Source organism: Uranotaenia lowii, chromosome 3, assembly GCF_029784155.1.
Source record: "Uranotaenia lowii strain MFRU-FL chromosome 3, ASM2978415v1, whole genome shotgun sequence".
In the NCBI taxonomy this organism is placed as follows: Eukaryota; Metazoa; Arthropoda; class Insecta; order Diptera; family Culicidae; genus Uranotaenia; species Uranotaenia lowii.
Window position 1 is genome coordinate 27870538 of NC_073693.1, and position 19353 is coordinate 27889890.

Here is a 19353-nt window from a genome sequence, read left to right on the forward strand (position 1 = left end):
AAGTCTGTTGTCTCCTGAGCCGATGTCCGTGAGTTCGAGCCCAAGAGTAAACATCGAACACAGTTGTACCGGATAGTTTTTCAATAACGATCCGCCAACTGCAACGTTGATAAAGTCGCGAATGCCATAAAGATGGTAAAACGACTATAATCAAAAAAAAAAAAAAAAAGTAAAGTCAGGTTTGAAATATGATTTGATCCCAATAATGGTCCGAACTGAAATTCAAGAATAATCAACTCATCACAAACGAAGGATTTAATTTTTATTTATCAAATTTGGAATCAGAATGTCCAAAATGGTTCCAGCTTAAGCTTACCTATTTTGTTTTTTATTAAATAAATGATATTTTTTTCTAGAAACCTTACTCAATCAAGGAATTCTATTTCTAAATTTACAATCCAAAATCCAGGCAAGATTCAAGTGAACTTGAGAATTCTTCAATAGAATCAAGAAGAAAAACACTTGAAAATTAGTTTTTTTTTATTATCATTTTGATAACAAAATCATCAGCCGGTTTGAATCAGATTTTAAGTTTCCAAAAAAATTGTTCGTGTTTTTTTGATAGAGTTTGCTTATAAAATTGGTTTTGAACAAAATATTGGAAGAAAATTCAATTTTTGACATTAGTTCAGATCGAGAAGATAATGTTTTAAAAATCATAAAATCTTACGGATAAGCAATGAAATGTAAACTGAAACTGTTTTAGACACGAAAGCCATATTAATGGTAAAATGTCTTTAATGTTAATAATAATAATAGTAACAAAATACGTGATTTTTACCACTCAACTTAATTTTTTGATTGATTTTTTTTTATAAAAGTGATTACACCCGGACAATACGCAAGCTTAGTTTAATCTTATTAAACATTCAATATTCTGAATTACTTTCAGCTAGTGGGAAATTTTTATTAATACTGTAGCAGAATTGTAGACGTGGGTTAAGATTTCAAGGTAATGGCCTTGGTTCTGTGTCGAGATTGATACACTTGAATCATTTTAGTCGTTCATCAAAATTTGATAAGAAGTTGGAATTTTGAGTTTTGAGAAGAATATTTAGCTTAGTCTTTTTGGACCTTCATGAGCAGGGAGGGGAGAGGGGTTAACTCCAAAAACCTCCTCCGTTTCTTCAGCCATGCCATAAATAGTATTCTTTCTGTGAACTGGTGGTGATAGCATTCGTAAAATGATATTGATTATATCCTTGAAAAAGGTACGCTTTAGTCTTAAGTCTTCAAAAAACATGAAGTTTCACTGAGATCGTTAAAAAAAAATTAAATAAAAACTGTTGGAAGTAAGTGAAATATAGCATAATATTTAAGTGCATACAAGGGTTTAAACGAAAAGCTGCAGTTTCATCAGACTGTGCAGGGTGGTTTACCGAAAATCTTATATGAGAATCAGAAAAATTAATAGTTTTACATAGATTAGAATTTCGTTTCCGCCTGTTGGAATATAATTGTTTTGCATCACACGTATGTTAACATTAAATTTTTAATCATCAAAATTCCATTTTTAATTTTTTGTTTTTAATTTTTTTTGTTATAATGTTTACCCCTGAATGTATGCAACACCTTAATGTTTTTTCTCACATCAGCTTAAATGACAGAAAAGAAATAAAATTTATTTCAAACAAAACATTAAACTGTAATTGGAATTTTAATAATTTTTCACCTTTATGGCATCACAAAGTTTTCAAAAACTATAAATTGTCATAGGTTTTCATCAAACTTTTCATTAAAAAAAGTATGTTGTAAGTAACCCCATTAAAAATTCATGTTTTTGGGTTATTGAAAATAACTGAAGAAAATTATAATTGTTCTCACAACGTCAAGGTGATGTCCTATCAACCTTTAAACTGTTGATCATCATCATCATCATCATTAGAGTGCCGCTGTTGATCTCGATGGACGATTCAAGCTAAATTCTTAAGATTTTAGTTCTTAAGCCTAATAGATTTCTGAAGTTGAATGATCTTTACTAGAGCCCCAGACTTCCAAAGAAAGTTAGTTCAAGACCCATCTGAATGTTTCAAGGAGATTTTCTAAGATCTAAATTATGCCCACGACTTTTTTTTTTTGAATATTGTAAATTATCCATATTTTAAATTATTTTGAACGCGATATTCAAAACGCTGTGTATTTTTGTCTGTCTTTAAATTTATTACATTTTCGTTCCTTTCTCAAAACAATTGATTTTTTTTCTAAATTTAATGCTTTTTAGAAATGAAATAATTAAGAAATGGGGAAAAACTTAAATTTTCGATTAAACAGTACTCGCCCATTAATCGAACGATTTTTAGATGTACACACTCGGTAATCAAACGTTTTGAGAACTGATTTCAAGGCCAGATTAATTAGTAAATTCAAATTTTGTTGAAATAATTTTGAAAATTCTAGTTTTTTAAAAGTCCCTTATTGGATGCTTCCCAGTTCATTAATCGATGGTTCTTTGGTGCTCAGCTATGTTATCAGACGAAGCTGTTGCTTTCATATATTTGGTATGAAATATTTGTAGCTCTTAAAACTCATTCGATGCAGTTTTTCTCACAAGTTATTACTAAATTTGCAGTAATGTATCAGTGATTGTGATGAAAAAAAGTGTTTTAAGTGAAAACTTGTGTCCAAAATAATTTTCTGTCAAGCCACCCTTGCTAATTGGACGATTTTGGAAGTCGAAAACACCCTTCGATCCCAAAATCGTTCGATTAACGACCGTGTACTGTATTTATATTTGGTTAACCAAAACAATCAAATCTTCGGATCAAAGAAGAAGAGGTTTTCAAGGGGTTCTAAGTAGAAAACCGATTGAAACCTATCTACGGATCTCGGCAGCTTAAGAATAAGCTTGGTTAAAAGAAGGTAGGATGGTACCCAAAAAACAAGCAAATGCGAAGGCACGAGAGAGGGGAGGAAACGATTTTCTATGCAATCAATTCCGGCCTCCCGGTGATTGAAAAAGGATTTCACCAATCAGCAGCGACTGGGAAAGAGGGGAAAGCTCGGAAATGGTTTGGAAAACGAAAACCTTCGGAGGGAGGAAAATAAGCAAATTCAAATTCGAAACCCAGGCAGCAGAAGTAGGTACCTTCGAGGTGTCGGCGAAGGAAAATTTGATTGGAAAAAGCTCTTTTTTCTCCAGGGCCTCAATTGCGCGTGGGTGGGTGGCAGCAGCAGTTTTCCGACAGTTGCTGGGAGCTATCACATTTCGTTTTCCCTCCACCTTCATGTGAACTGTTCAATGCTCTGCGTAGATAATGAAAGGCTTGTCGAAAGTAATAGATATTTTTAATCGGCAATCGAAAGGGATTCATTCAAATATTTGTGCAGAAGAAATTTGAAGCTCGGAGCTGGTCTGGGCTGATTTCTTTCGTTTTGGGAATTTAATGAGATATCAAGCATTCAATTAAAATGGTTTACGGGGTCATGATGGTACGATTGCAACCTTTTTCTCTAAAGGGTTCATTCTACTGTAAATATTGGATTTGTTACTCCTTGATTTGCGTACCCCAACATCTGGAAGTTCGTCAATGCTTGAATTATTTTTGTTAAATGAGTTTACCCTAAACCTAAAATAAATTATCAAATGTTATACCATTACGTAAATACTATAATTGTTTGGTCAACCTAACTTGAAGCAAGGTTTCATTCAATAGAGATTTGGAAGGCAAGCTGAAATGAAATATTAATATTACAAATTTTTCAATTGCTTGGACAATTTTCTTGTGACAAGCTTTTAAGAAAAAAATCATTGAAAAATCGTTTTTTTTTTAACTCCAAACAGGGAGATATCAAAACCATTAGAGCACGTTTAAGAAGCTTGTTGCACGTCCTACAATCAGCTTCGAACTGAACTTTTTATAGGTAATCAAACTATCGATAGCACTCAGGAAAGCTCAACCGTTGATAAAGATATTATTTATTTTGTGATGCGACTTGCCATTTCAATGAATTGATTAATAATAACTGATAATAATCTTCAATAAACACAGACAGCTCAAAGATTACAATAAATACTTCAAGCTATCATTCTTCATATGACCTTATCTGGAAACTACTTGAAGATACTATGTTATCTCGTTTGTTTTCAGATTAGTTCAGATTGTATCAACCATCACAAAAAAGGTGTCAACAATGATGTCACATACTCAATCTATCAATAATGAGCCTTGAAGAGGTAGCTTCCTCAGTGTTGATGCTTAGAACATGTGAAAGTTGAACTTAACTTTAGGAGAAAAATGAAATCAAGTTTGTATTTTTTTTTTCTATCATTGTATTTTAAGTCGTTCTTGCCTTTTTTGTTATTTTTGTTATTTTTGTCAGTTTCGTCATTTTTGTCATTTTTGTTTAGTCATTTTTGTCATTTTTGTCATTTTCGTCATTTTTGTCATTTTTGTCATTTTTGTCATTTTTGTCATTTTTGTCATTTTTGTCATTTTTGTCATTTTTGTCATTTTTGTCATTTTTGTCATTTTTGTCATTTTTGTCATTTTTGTCATTTTTGTCATTTTTGTCATTTTTGTCATTTTTGTCATTTTTGTCATTTTTGTCATTTTTGTCATTTTTGTCATTTTTGTCATTTTTGTCATTTTTGTCATTTTTGTCATTTTTGTCATTTTTGTCATTTTTGTCATTTTTGTCATTTTTGTCATTTTTGTCATTTTTGTCATTTTTGTCATTTTTGTCATTTTTGTCATTTTTTTTATTTCAATTGTTGATTAAGAAAATTTGTATATCAATCATCCAAATCTATGTAGTGATTTATAATGTTCTAATTGGTTATTGATAGATTCAAATATTGATTCAGATAAAAAATTACTAGACCATCGGATCACTTTCCAAATTTTTTTTAAAGCAAAACCATGCAGGGTCACACATTTCCTATCCATCTTGGAAGTCGTTTTAACCAGGGACGTTCGGAAAAAACAGAAACGAAACGAAAAGGTCGAACGTCAAATATTGGGTTTACGCTTCGACGTCTCGAAGTAATGATTTTAAAATATGCGGTCGATGAAACCTGTGTGCGGTTGAAAAGTGGTAGACCAGAAGGAATGATAAGGGAATCGACAGATATGCATTGCAAATGTGATTGGGCGTTTTGGTAGGAAAAAAAATTCTGCATTTCGGTAAAGAGCTTCAAATGACGGAAATCGACTTTTTTCTCTTTTCACATGTTTAATGACAACCCTCGTCCAGCGCTGGTGAAAATAGACTTTCCCGAAAGATAATTAGAAACAAGGTGAAATAAAATTAATAGACTTGAAGTATTTCCAAATCATAATCAATATTAAAATAAACGTTTTAAGGCAAGCTTTTGCGTATTTTAATTTTCAAGTTGAACAAATTAAAGCTTGGTAATCTCGAATCAACTAACATTTATTTCTAAGAGAGAAAATATTAGTAAATAGTCTCTACTGTACTTGCAACCGCAAAAATTTAGCTGGTATTTCGTTTTGCAAGTTTCCCAGTAACTGAGTTATCTTTGTGATTAGAAATTGGCTCTGTATAAGTGGATCCACTTAAGATAAATCTTATCAATCCATGTGCTCTCAATCAAGGATTTGAAGAATAGTGAGCTTTCGTTCGTTTGATAAAAAAAATGTAAGATTTGTTCAAGGTGTATTTTTAGAACGATTTCTAGAACACATATTCGGGATCACTGAAAATTCGACGCGTTATAGAGAGAGGGGAGGTTTGGAATTTTTTTTGTTGAAAATTTGAGAACAAAATTCACGAGTGTATAAAACTTTTGGTTTTGATTGTTTATGAATGTAAGTAGCATTGTACATTATTTACTTTTTATTTCGAAAGAAGTTTAAACAACTGAAAGTTTATACCTTTTAGCATTAAGTTTCCACTTTTTAACGAAATTCTTCAAGGGTACAATTCAAAGTTTCGTGTTTAAAAAGTGCCGTTTTTTAAAACGCAGCTCTTTGCTTAAATTTTGCTTAAAATTTTAAATATTTCAAACCTTGGTGTCTTAAAAGCTTCGTTTTGGTTCAAAACTCATCCATGATGTTTTGCAGATTTTTTAAGAAATTCTCAATAGAAAATTTTCCGCTGAACAACTTTGTGCAATATCGTAGCTTCAAATTTTATTAGAAAAATGAGTTAATAGCTATTAAAACATAGAGCATTTATCTTTTAAAATTAAAATGCAATTCAACTGACATCACTGCTTGTGCCTTGTGAGATAATGCATGACTCTTTTTCAAAGAAAACTTCGATAGACACTAGCAGTGATGTCAGTAGGATTGATTGATTCTCAATGCCAAAACACATACTTCTATTCAACAGCAACTTTTTTTTGCCTTATAAGAGTTATGGCCTTGGACAAAGTTGTTCAGAGGAAAATTTCCTTTTGAGGATTTATAAATTTTCACAAAACATATTACAACGATATTGATTTTTCAGATCAAAATATTCAATGATTCCAACAAACACATAAGTTCAATTTACTTAAACTTAAATTTATGGAACTTAAAAATTTAAAAAAAAACTTAAATTTATGGAATTATTTCTACGAAAAGTTCGAACATTGAGTAAAACTGGCTTTGAACTCGGCTCCTAAAAATGTCCGATTACCAAGCGAGTCTGATTAAAAAGTGTCCAATTAACGCGCGAATATTGTATATTTAATTTGAAATTTTATAAACCTGTTAGTATTTATGGTTTTCAACTTGAACAATTTAGCGACATATACAGCATTGATTGGATTCTTCAAGCAATACAAATTGAGATACTTAGACATAAATATTGGACCTGAGACTTGTGACTTGAGACCTGAAACGTTAGGCTTGAGAAGTGAGACTTGAGATCTGAAATCTTATACATGGAACTCGAGACTTGAAACCTGAGACCTCAGCTTGAGACCTAAAACCTTAGACTTGAGACCTGATACTTGGGACCTGAGACCTGATACCTGAGACCAGAGACTTCAAACCAGACACTTGACACCTGAGACCTGAGACCTGAGACCTCAGATCTGAGAACTGAGACCTGAGACCTCGAAAAATTAAGAAAGAAATAGGAATTATTCATAAGAAATCATTTTTTTTCTGAGAGAAATGACTTAGAATCCCATTCGAACTTTAAACTCATTGCATTACTGTTAAGGTTATATATGAATGATTAAAGAAAACTTATTGTTTGCTTTTAGCGAAAATCAATTTAAAAAATTCTTTTTGTTCAGTCGGCCATTCTGAGATTCTTTATTTATTTTCATTACAATTTCTAAATGGAATAAGAAATTCAAATTGAAACTTTTCCACCTGAAGTTTCCTACTATTGATTATGATAAACTTTTATTAGAAAATGTTTGTTACAGAAGTAAATGTCCTGAATTTAGCATATCATTCTGTAATTGATAATTTTCAAATTGTTTGCAATAAAATTTAGATCCAATTTATTGACTAAAGTGTCCATTTCCCGGCCATTTGTACGTTCCCAGAGAGGGGAAAATCTGATCACCCTATTTCCGGAATTTCCCGAGATCCCGGGAAAATTTAAAAAAAGAGATGTTAACCCCTCTCTACTTCATAACTATATGGTACTAGCTGATCCTATACGAACTGCGTTTCGCTTTCAACTTGGAATATTTCATGAACAGTTTGTATGAAAGTCTATTGCCAAGCATTTTCCAGATGCACTTCTGAATTTAGTGTTAAGTAATAATTGCAAAAATATTGGATGAGCACTTTGTCTGTCGTTTGCTACTAAATTTTAAATCAGGAATCAATTGACCGTGCCAAAAAAACCCGTGTATAAATTTCGACTCAACCGTTGCATAACAACGCAATTATTGCCAAAGAGCTAAATCCCTTTCGGTGACCTCTTATAGTTACAATCTTTGAGATCTGAAATCGTTTGCCCTTTCCTAAAAACTCCCTTGTGCAAATTTTCAAAGCTATCCATTGTATTATAACGTCAATATTGCGAAAAACAATAAAAAATTAATTTATATGGACGACTCCTTTCGTCGACCCCTGGCAAAACATTTGACATCTGAAATCGATTTCCCGTCCCCGAAAACTACCGTGTGCAAATTTTCATTACAATCCGATGTATAATATATGTAGATGAAATTTCAAAAATATTGGAAGGTTAATATGGACACCCACTTTGCCGGCACCTTACACTGAATTTAATATCTGAAATCCATTGCTCGTCTCTCAAAACTCTCGTGTATAATTTTTCGTCTGAATCCAATGTATAATAACGACAATACCGCATTAACAGTGAATAGATAATATGGACGACCCCTTTGGCTGACCCCTTACACAAAATTTGACCCCTGAAATTGATTGCTCGTCTTTCAAAACACTCATGTGCAAGTTTTCAACACGATCCGACGAAAAGTAACGTCAATATCGCGAAAAAAATATTTGTGTTGTATGGACGACCTCCTTCAGAAGAAGTCATCCAAAAATCTGAAAACATTTTTCATCATTCCTGCTCCTAATGAGCATCCACGCCAAATTTCAGATCTCTAGCTCTTTAGACGGCTGAGTCTATAGAGGACATACAAACAAACAAACAAACCCACAGAAATTGCTTTTTATATATATAAAGGGCGATACGGTCAAAATTTGGTCAAGGAAAAACGCGTGTAAATCGGTGAAATCGTTTATTTAAAAAATTATTAAATTTCTTTTTCAAGTTTAATTAGGTCAAAATTCAGGAAAAATATTCAGTTGGGCTTCCGTTTTTCCAAATCCGAATTGCCAAGCCTTCCGCTTAACCCCTGCCATCAGATTTTGTACAGCCACCCTGTCCACCTTCTTCGCCGCAGAAAGCCAGTTTTCCTGAACTGCTGTTCGTTCTTAGCAGTTTTTTTTTTGGTCTTCTTTAAGTTCCGCTTGACAATAGCCCAGTATTTCTCAATTGGGCGGAGCTCTGGCGTGTTGGGAGAGTTCTTGTCCTTGGGAACCACCTGCACGTTGTTGGCGGTGTACCACTCCATGGCCTTTTTACCGTAATGGCAAGATGCCCAATCCAGCGAAAATAGTACGGAACAACCGTGTTTCTTCAGGAAAGGCAGCAGACGTTTATTCAAACATTCTTTCACGTTAATTTCTTGGTTGACAGTCCCCGAAGCTATTATAATGCTGCTTTTCAAGCCACAGGTACAGGCCAAACCAGATATTTCTTCGCGAACTTTGACAGTTTCATGTGCTTGAATATATCTGCTACCTTTCCCCTTCCTCTTGCAGTATAAAACTCCTGTCCCGGAAGTTGTTTGTAGTCGGCTTTGACGTAGGTTTCGTCGTCCATTATCACACAGTCAAACTTCGTCAGCATCGCCGTGTGCAGCATCCGGGATCGCGCTTTTGCCGTCGTATTTTGTTTGTCATCGCGATTTGGAGTCATTACCTTCTTGTAAGTCGATAGTCCGGCCCGTTTTTTGTCTCGATGCACGGCTGTAGACGACACACCCAGCTTATTTGCGGCATCTCGGAGAGAGAGGTTAGGGTTTCGCTTGAAACTACCGGCAACTCTCTTTGTCGTCTCAGCGGCTTCCGGTTTTCGATTTCCCCCCGATCCAGACTTCCTGGCTGTCGAAAAACGTTCCCCAAACACTTTAATTACATTTGTAACGGTTGATTTGGCAACTTTAAGCGATTTTGCCAGCTTTGCGTGCGAGTAGCTCAAATACAAAATTTGGGTTTTGTTCATTGGACGGTTTATATGGGCGAACCCTTTCAAAAGGGTCCATTTCCAATTACAGACCCCGTTCGTTTTTGGCAACATTCGATTTTGGCAACATCCGATTTTGGCACATGTGCCAAAATCGAACGGTTTTTAGAAATAACATTACCGTTTAGTTTTGTTATACCAGGATTAATTTGATTAAGACAAACTTCATAAATACGATTTTATGTTAGAGGGCTTGTGATATAGCTCAGTTGGCAAGTCTGTTGTCTCCTGAGCCGATGTCCGTGAGTTCGAGCCCAAAAGTAAACATCGAACACAGTTGTTCCAGATAGTTTTTCAATAACGATCCGCCAACTGCAACGTTGATAAAGTCGCGAATGCCATAAAGATGGTAAAACGACTATAACCGAAACAAAAAAAAATACGATTTTATGTTCTGAAATGGTGATGAAATGCAACAATAAAAACCAAAGATTTTTAAAAACTTAATAAAGTACTCAAAAATGTCAAAAAGATGAAAAATTCAAAAAGTTGAAAAAACAAATTAAAACAAAAGACTGAATATGACAAAAAACAACTAAAAAATGATAAAGAATGACAAAAACAGCAAATATGACAAACGAAAAAAAACGTTATAAACAAAACAAGAAATCATCGCCCCAGGACGACTTTAAACTTCAAACGCAAAATAAACTAACCGATCGATTTTCATCATTTCCTTTGTATTTTTCTTCTCTCTTTCACAGGTTGATACAAGGCTCGGGAACTGACAAAATAAAACAAGTAAAAAAATACCGCCACCTCCCCCGGCTACTGATGCCTGCGGTCTGGCGGTTCCTGTTCATCAACGGAGCCAAGATACCCGGTAGCATCCAGGGAAGGAAATCGATTCCGGAACTTTTCTGCTAACGCCTGACGCCTGAGGAGGCAACTTTTACGACGTGGCAAACTCAATTTACCCCGCCTGTGTGGGACATCACACCTTGCGTGGTCGTTAGCTGAAATTCACACGCTCTCTTTCGTAGATCGGAAAAACATTAAGCCTTGACAGCAGTTTGGGGAAGGGGAAAACCCGGAAGTGTAAGCTACTTGTGTATGTGTCGAGTGCGATTTTTTTTGTCTGAGTTCAATACAACCACATCGTAGTGTCGTCATCCGTTATCCTTTTATTTTTGGATCGGATCCGAGAAACGGCGAAAAGGGGCTTTGTTAAAAGTAAATAAGGAAAATCCGGAAACGCCATGTGTTTTTATTGTTTTCAATTTTCTTTTGATTGGTGGAAGCTGAGCGAGTTCCTCGGGATGGAAAAATAAGTGTAAAAACTCACTCACTGAATGTGCCCGTTTTTTTTTTACTCCGGAAGTAGATCAAAGCCATTCCCTCCAGAAGGAAAAGTGACAGTCACTCTGTGTGTTTTGTTACAGTTTCCGTACAAAAAAAAAAAACGGCTAAGCCTAACGATGGTTGGCGGAAAAATCCATGAAGGGGAGAGGTAGATACAAAAAGAGGTGTAAAAAATAAATCGGTCGTCCGTTTTGTGAAAGAAAAAGTGCCAGACAGTGTGAAAAATATCTACCCCATTTCATGCAGCACCACACACAGAGGGAAAGTTTAGCAAGGGCTTATTCAATTTTTCCTACTACTCAACACAGCAAACGGAAAATGTAAAAAAGAGAGGTGGAAAATCGCAGTTCTAAATAGAAGCGCAGGGTAGGCAAAGTGGATAATCGTTTAAGTGGATTTATGATGATTTAAATAGCGGATTATCGAGTGGCATTGAGAGTATCGAAGAGTGAAAAGGAGGAAAAACGCGCGTACGTAAGAGTGAGATTCAACAACATTTATTACAACACAACGCCGAGTCAAGGTAAGGATTCAGAGCTCGTTTTTGCTGTTTTTGTTGTTGTTTGGCTTTACTTCGCCAATATCAAGCTCGGTTTGACGATTTTACATGCATAGTTACGATATCAGCGACCAACTGCCGGGATAATCGGATTTGAGGGTGGGCTCAGTTCATCGTGGGTTTCTGGTTTGGCTTCGCTGGAATAAAAATCGTAATTGGAAATTGACTTATGAAAAATATGTCGATAGGGGTTTTTCATGTTAAAACAGCAGCAACAAAAGCAAAAATCACGTAGAAATTTTGCTCAATTCAATAACGTGGGTTTAAATTTGGTGCTTCTATTTCAATTAAACTATTCATACAAAAAATTAGAATTTATTCAGAATCTAATTAGAATTTTAATTGGAAAATTCAATTTTCAACATGAATTTTGTCATCCACAAAAGAGGTTTCGAGAATAAAGAAAAACATAATAATTGTATTCTTAAGCTGTTAGAGTTACCACATGCTTCGGAAAATGGGGTAAAGGCTGATTTTACCCTAGATTCCCCTATATGTTTCAAATAATTATGAAAAAAGTAAGTTCGGACTTGAAAATATAAACTAATGAGACTTTTTTCGAGAAATCGAATGAAGACTATTTAAGCCACCTCACGTATCGGATCCAAGAGCTATGGCCGTTCTACCACCATTTTCTAAACATTTTTATTATAGTTCAGAAAAAGCTTGTTCAGACTGGAAGATTTTGGAGCAAATGAGAGCTATCTAGTGTGTTTTCTTCCGAAGAGTCGAATGAAGGCTGTTTGAGGCACCGCACGTTTCTTAAAATGGAGTTATGGCTGATTTTACTCTTGATTCCTCTCTATTTTTTAATTAATTATAAAAACAGTGTTTTCGGACTTGAAACTTTTGATTCAAATTTATGATATTTTTTTTCAAAAAAAAAAACAAATGAAGGCTGTTTGAGTCACCACACGCCTTGGAAATTGAAGTTATGGCATGAAAAAGCATGTTCTTAATCATTATTTTTTAACCATATGAGACTTATCCTGTGTGATTTTTCTTTCTAAGAAATCAAATTAGGTTTGTTTGAGCCACAGAACGCATCGTAAAATGGAGTTTTGGCTGATTTTACCCTAAATTTCCCAACACTTTTTAATAAATTCAGGAAAAAGCATGTTGGGCTTGAGAATTTTGAATCAAAATGATACATACCCTGTGTCTTTTTTTTTCTCGATAAATCGGATGAAGGATATTTAAACCACAGAGCCCAACGTAAAATCCCCTATATTTTTCAAAAAACTAAACAATAAATCCATTTTCCGAAGTATGCGGCGGCTCAAATCACACAAGATAAGTCTTATTTGGATCAATTTTAAAGTCTGAACATGCTTTATCTACTTAAATAAAAATTTAGGAAAATCGAGGAAAAATTTGCCATTATTCCTTTTTCCGATGCGTGCGGTTGCTCAAACATTTCAACATTGATTCACAATTTTCAAGTCCAAATTTAGTTTTTTCATAAATTATTGAAAAATATAGGGGAATTGAAGGTAAAATCAGCCATAACTACATTTTTTCGAAGTGTTCGGTGGCTCAAACAGCCTTCATTTAATTCCTCAAAAAAAAAAAAAACACCCCTAGATAGGTCTCAGAATACCAAAGAATCAAGGGTTAGAAAGGCAATAAAGGTCGCAATTTGGAATTTTGTTCAATCGATATCCCTGACATTTAACTGAAGGAAAGTTGTACTGAAAGGAACTGAAGGATACCAAATTGTCGTAGTGAGAAAAATTATTAGTTTTACCAGTTATTTTAAAATTTACAAAAACATGCAATTTTCACCCTACTAAGAAAAAGGGGTAAGTTGCAACAAACTTTCTTTTTAATGAAAATTCTTATGAAAACGTTTGAAAATTTAAAATTTTTGATACATTTGTGATGTCATAACGCATAAAGCACCAACTGCAGTAATTTTTTTTTGTTCGAATTAAATTTTACACTTTTTCTGTGAAAATTTTTTCTAAGAAAAAAGTGTAAATTTGCTGCATACATTTACGGGTAGAAAAATACTACAAAGTATTCTATTAGCTAAAATAATAAAAAAAATAATCTTAGAATGGATGAAATTTTAAAATTAACAAACGCATAATGCAAAACAATCATATCCCAACGAGATTTATGAGGTTTAGTTTTGATTTGCATTTTATTGCATTTTGCCCCAGACAGGTAACTGAATTATAAAAATATTTATTTAAAAAAAATGGTGATTGTTTGAAAAATATTTTCACACAAACAGTGTTAAAATAGGATAATGAAAGCAATATATAACTTTTAAGTTGATATCATTAAGCAAATCGGTCATACTAGGTAAAGTGTTTTACGGCATCGAAAAATGTAAAAATTTGTACATCTATTGCTCTAATTTTTATTTTTTTTTTGAGAATCAAAATGTTTTAAAAAAATCTTTCACGATGTTAAAAATTATATCATCATCAATTTGTTATCATTCAATGATAACTTTATTACAGTATATTGAAATAAGAATTGAATGAGTGTTGTGGTATACAAATGTTGCATCTAACGCTGTTTTTGCATGATGCCCCGTTTGACGGTATTGGATTCTTTCGTGGTTTTTTAAACTTTTTCCCCATTGAACCGAAAAGTTTCTTAATTTTTAGCACAAAAAATTTCATATTCTTCCATTGTTGACCTTTTTTGTATTTTGTTTTGTTATTTTTGATTTCTATTCATTTGAAAATTTTCAAATTTTTTGGAATTTTTTGACATTTTGGACATTATTTATATTTTCGACTTTTTGGAATTTTTGTCATTTTTGACACTTATGACACTTGAGGTGTTTTTTAACTTTTTTGTCATCTGAGACAATTTGCCTATGTTTGACCTTGTTTTCTGATATATGACCTTTTCTTGATTTTTTTTTGATAATTTTGAAATTCTTCATACTTATGATGTGTCATTATTTCAACATTAAATAAGCTTAGTTAATGTGTCGTTATTTCTACAATTATTACATTTTTGAATTTTTTTTTTATTTTTGACATCTCTGAATTTATTGAAATGTTAGACTTTTGTTATCATTTTTGAAAAATTCGTACATTCTTTACATTTTTGACATTTTTTATATCTCCGTTTTTGATTTTTTTAAATTTTGGAAATTATTAACGACATTTTCAACATTTTATGCTTTTTATTTTTTTTTTATTTTCCTGACATTTATGACATTTCCAAAATTTTTGATATTTTTGAAATTTCTGACATTTATTTTTGAAAATTTGGACGCACTTTTGACACTTTTGCCATTGTTGACATTTTTGGATTTTTTACGATTTTGAAATTTTTAGACTTTTTGACATTTTTTATATTTTTTATCATTTGACATTTAATACATGTTTGACTTTTTCGTCATGTTTGACACATTAGATTATTTTGACCTATCCGTAATTTTTTTCATTTTTGATATTTCGAAAATTGTTGAAACTCTTGACTTTTTTTAACATTTTTGTCTTTTTTGACAAACTTCACTTTTTTTTATTTTTTCTCCATATTCGCCGTTTTTGTTATTTTAGAAACTATAAACATTTTTATCGAAATTTTCGACTTTTTATCAAATTAAAAATTATAAGCGTAAAAATTATTTAGTGTGATCGAATAATGTATCTTCTTCGAGTAAAAATTCCAGCCTATCTCTTAACGCCATTACAAATGTGTTTTGGAATCGCAATTTCAGTAACTATAAACATGTTTTACCCAGAAACCTATACCAAAGACTAAAAAAATATTCAAAGTGTAAAATTTAAATTGTTTTTCAATTTTGAATCGCGAGGAATCGTTAATTTTACAATACTTTGTTTTTATTAAATAATATTTAGGTTTAAGAAATAATCACCAATTTTTGAAGACGTCTTATTTAAAGGAATAAAACGGAAAAAACCATTAATTCATGAAACTTCCTGGAATAACACTGAAACGATGAAGCCTTCGCTTGATTTTTAAAAATTATACTCTGTATTAATCTGTGCATTTCTGCAGTGTTTTGAATTATTATCAGCTTTTTTTCTAAATTAAAAAAAAATCAAAGAGATTACCAATGAGTTTTAGTTTTGTATGGAAATGTATACGGGAAAACTACATTTTTCTTACAAAAATTGCCAGAGATGTACTGAAAGTACATCAACAAAGCACTAATCTGACTTGCACTCAAGAAAAAATATTTGATGTCATACCATTTTATTTTCAATTTATTTTTAATTTTTGCGCTTTTGACTGCTTATTTGCAAGCTGTGTAATCTTACGTTGAAAACAAAAAATCTCAAAAAACTGCTGTGCATAGCAGGGAATTGATTGATTTATAAAACCTTCGCAAAACATTTAATGAAATTAGTAAAAGCTCTAGCAAGCAAAAATTGCCATTTTTAAATGCATTTTTTTGTTTTTTTTTATTTTGCCTCTTTGTCATGTTAGCAGAAAATGTAGGTTGAGTAACGTTCTGAACAATAAAGAGTTTTAAAAGGATGTTTCACCCCTAGGGAATAAAAAGTTATTTTCTATTACATTTATCAAAACTTTTAAAGGATTATTATAAGTTCATTACTTTTAGTGATACGAGCAAAAAAATATCTGTTATTCTTTCAATTTTTTAAAATTATTTTCAAGCATCGTATCGCTGAAACTAGAATTCTTCATGCTTAATGTATTTTTGCAAAATCTGAATCCTGATTTGAACGGAGAAAAATTAATACCTACTTTTTTAAATCGGATTTGGTTTGTTATTAAAAATTTTAGTTTTTGAGTTTTCAATGATGAATTGCAGTAAAAACAAATAATTGTGAACATTTTTTATGTAATTTAACAAAACAAGAGCTGCTAGGATAAATTTGACAGATGCTACAAATTTCGGACGATAAAATTTATCGAAATCGGTTTTCGAAATGAAAAAAAATCTGATCTCTTTTATTGTTATTTGTTATGATTATCAATCACATGAAAAAAGCTTGTATAAAAATGTTTGTGTAAACCGATATCACCGGTTGATTATGATTTTAATCGAATTATTAATGACATTTCGGTGAAGTATTATATTCTTATTGGAAGAATATCGAATGAAAGTATTGAAAACTTTAGACGGATGGATTAGATGGAAACGGACGGATGGATAAAGAACGAATGACCAATGATCATATTTTGCAATTTAGCCGAAACAAATTTCAAATCCTTCTTTTGTCACTTGCAGTTGGAACAATGCGAGGAGAGGGATATTAAAAAATAATGTGAAAGAATAAATTGCACTACATGCAAGAAAATGTCTGTTGTATCATTGCACAAACCATATAAATCAAGTATTTTTTTTATAGAAAAATTCAATCAAATCAAGAAAACAAAGCATGAAATAACTCTAAACTTTCACAATTTTATTTTGGTCTTGTAATTTGGTGTTTTTTTCGAAATTAACATAAAATACTTCAAACTTTATTCACTCCCCCTTCGTGATTTTTGGAAATTTCAATAGAGAAGGGGATGTGTGACAATAGAACAAATTGGTTTTTGTTCCAGCCTTATTTGATATTTTATTTAATTTTTTTTTGTTTCGATTATAGTCGTTTTGCCATCTTTATGGCATTCGCGACTTTATCAACGTTACAGTTGGCGGATTGTTATTAAAAAACTTATCCGGTACAACTGTGTTCGATGTTTACTCTTGGGCTCGAACTCGCGGACATTGGCTTAGGAGATAACAGACTTGCCAACTGAGCTATATCACAAGCCCTGGATTATTTAAAAATAAAAAATAGATTATTATTGTTTCATATTGTTGTATAATGTAAGGAATTAAATGATTCTCACTCGAGAGTGATGAGTTTTTGACTTTGTTTTAGAAATCAAGAGTGAAAGAATTTTTAAAAAGGAAAAAAATTCCATTTTTAATTTGAGTTTAATCAAGTTAGGAATGTTCAGAAATGGATAAAAACAAGTAAATATGTCAGGTTTACTTTATTTAAAAGAAATATTTTCATTTACTTTTCTGCAAATGTTAAAAACAATATCAAGGCATTATTTAAAACAGTTTAAATAAATTTTGATATTTTTTTAAAGTCCTAAAGGTTTGCCAGAAACTGAAATGATTCACTACTAGCTCTTCGAATAAGTTTTTTATAACCGTTCTAAACAGATTTGCAAACACTCTTCATAGAGATTATTTTGGACATGAATTTGTAATCAATCAAATGGAGTGCATTTTTATGTGTTTATCTTCATGACCTCAGCCATCCGTAACACCATTGAATCGGTCAGATAGAGATAGTAAAATTCACATACCAAATTATAATCGTTTTGCTTATCAAGTGCCGGTGGAGATGTGTTGTTATCCCGTAGCATCTAGCATCTGCCAAAAAATAAAACATAAAAGTAGGAAAAAACTCGCAAAGATAAGATTGCCAGTGGAAATGTGGAGAGCATTCCGGGGCACGATTTCCACTGGAACCCATGTCTTCGTCATAAAAAGGCAAAATGCTCTGTTTGGCTGTTGTTCGGTTGGGTGCCAAAAGTCAACCTCCGGTCCTCCGACAAACTCGAGGACGAGGACCAACAGCAGGAACAGGATGAACGAATAGGTTCTCGGACCATAACCATGGACCATAATCACGTGCACATGAGCTGAATGTCCAAATATGCAGGCAAACATGGGATGGTTTGCACCCAGAGTTTTGAATGGTTGATAGAAATTGTCCTTAACTTGTTATTTCAAGAAATTTTAAAACAGTTGGATATATTTCAAACTGACTTGCTGTACAACTTAATAGTTATATTTATTTATTTTATTCTGAATAAAAATTGAAAGAAAAAAATATATCGATATATTTTTTCTCATTTTGAAATAAATAAACAATGTTTTTGACACAAATAAATATACAAATGATTTTTTTTCCAGAAGCAACAAAAAAATCGTATATTTTTCCTTATAGTTTGAGAACATTTTTGAATATTTTCTTTACCCTCAGCTGGAACAAGCGTAAAATTTGTGCCTTTATACTAAGCATTTAATCTTTACAAATTATTAACAATTTTAAAGTTTCAATAAATTAGGAACTAGTTCTTAATTGCAAATAAAAAAATAGTTTGTTTCTGATAGGAAGTACCAGTTCCTAAATAATAAATGAATATACTGATAATCAACGATAATTGTGGGCAGGGCTGTTGTAAGAAACGGCTCATGGGGGAGGGGGCGGTTTGGTGAATATTATCTAATTATTCAGGATGAAGTTATTACATTTTGAAATTTATTTCAAACCCAACTTTAAAAAACAAGTACTGAGAGATGCCAAATTTTTCTCATGAAGCTTAAACAAAAACGAGGAATTGTGTTATAGCTCAGTTGGCATGTCAGTACCGTTGCCTTCTGAGCTGACGTTCGTGAGGTTTTTAATTTTTCAATCATAAAACAAATCCTTTAAAATGAATCCAGATCTTATTCTTTGTTTGTGATTTTCATCAGGTTTGTGTTTTTAAACTGACTCTGCTTGCATTTGAAAATTGAATTTTGAATCAAGAATCAAAGTTTGGAAACTGCAATCTCCTTCAATTTGAATCTTCAATAAAACTCTGATATTGATTAAAAAATTTATATTCAAGCTGAGTACGTATTTCAAATTTTGATTCCGAGTCAGAATTCTGTATTTTAAGCATAAAACGAAAATCTGTATCCAATTTCCAGAAAAGAATTACTTTTAATTTGAAACCAAAATGCGAAAAAAAATGCTCAACCAGAAATCTCTTATTTGATTCTGAATTTAATGGTTTCAATATAAATTTTTCTCTTATTTACTCGTAATTGAACTTGT

General features: G+C 32.3%; 1 protein-coding gene across 2 annotated transcripts in view; it reads left to right on the forward strand.

Moving 5' to 3' along the window:
- LOC129751377 (uncharacterized) overlaps positions 1-19353 on the forward strand; it is a 508402-nt gene that overhangs the window by 89306 nt on the left and 399743 nt on the right. For both annotated transcript variants that reach the window (XM_055746844.1, XM_055746845.1), the window contains exon 2: positions 10398-11518. The gene's annotated coding sequence lies outside the window, so the exon portion shown is untranslated. The remainder of the gene's footprint in view (positions 1-10397; positions 11519-19353) is intronic.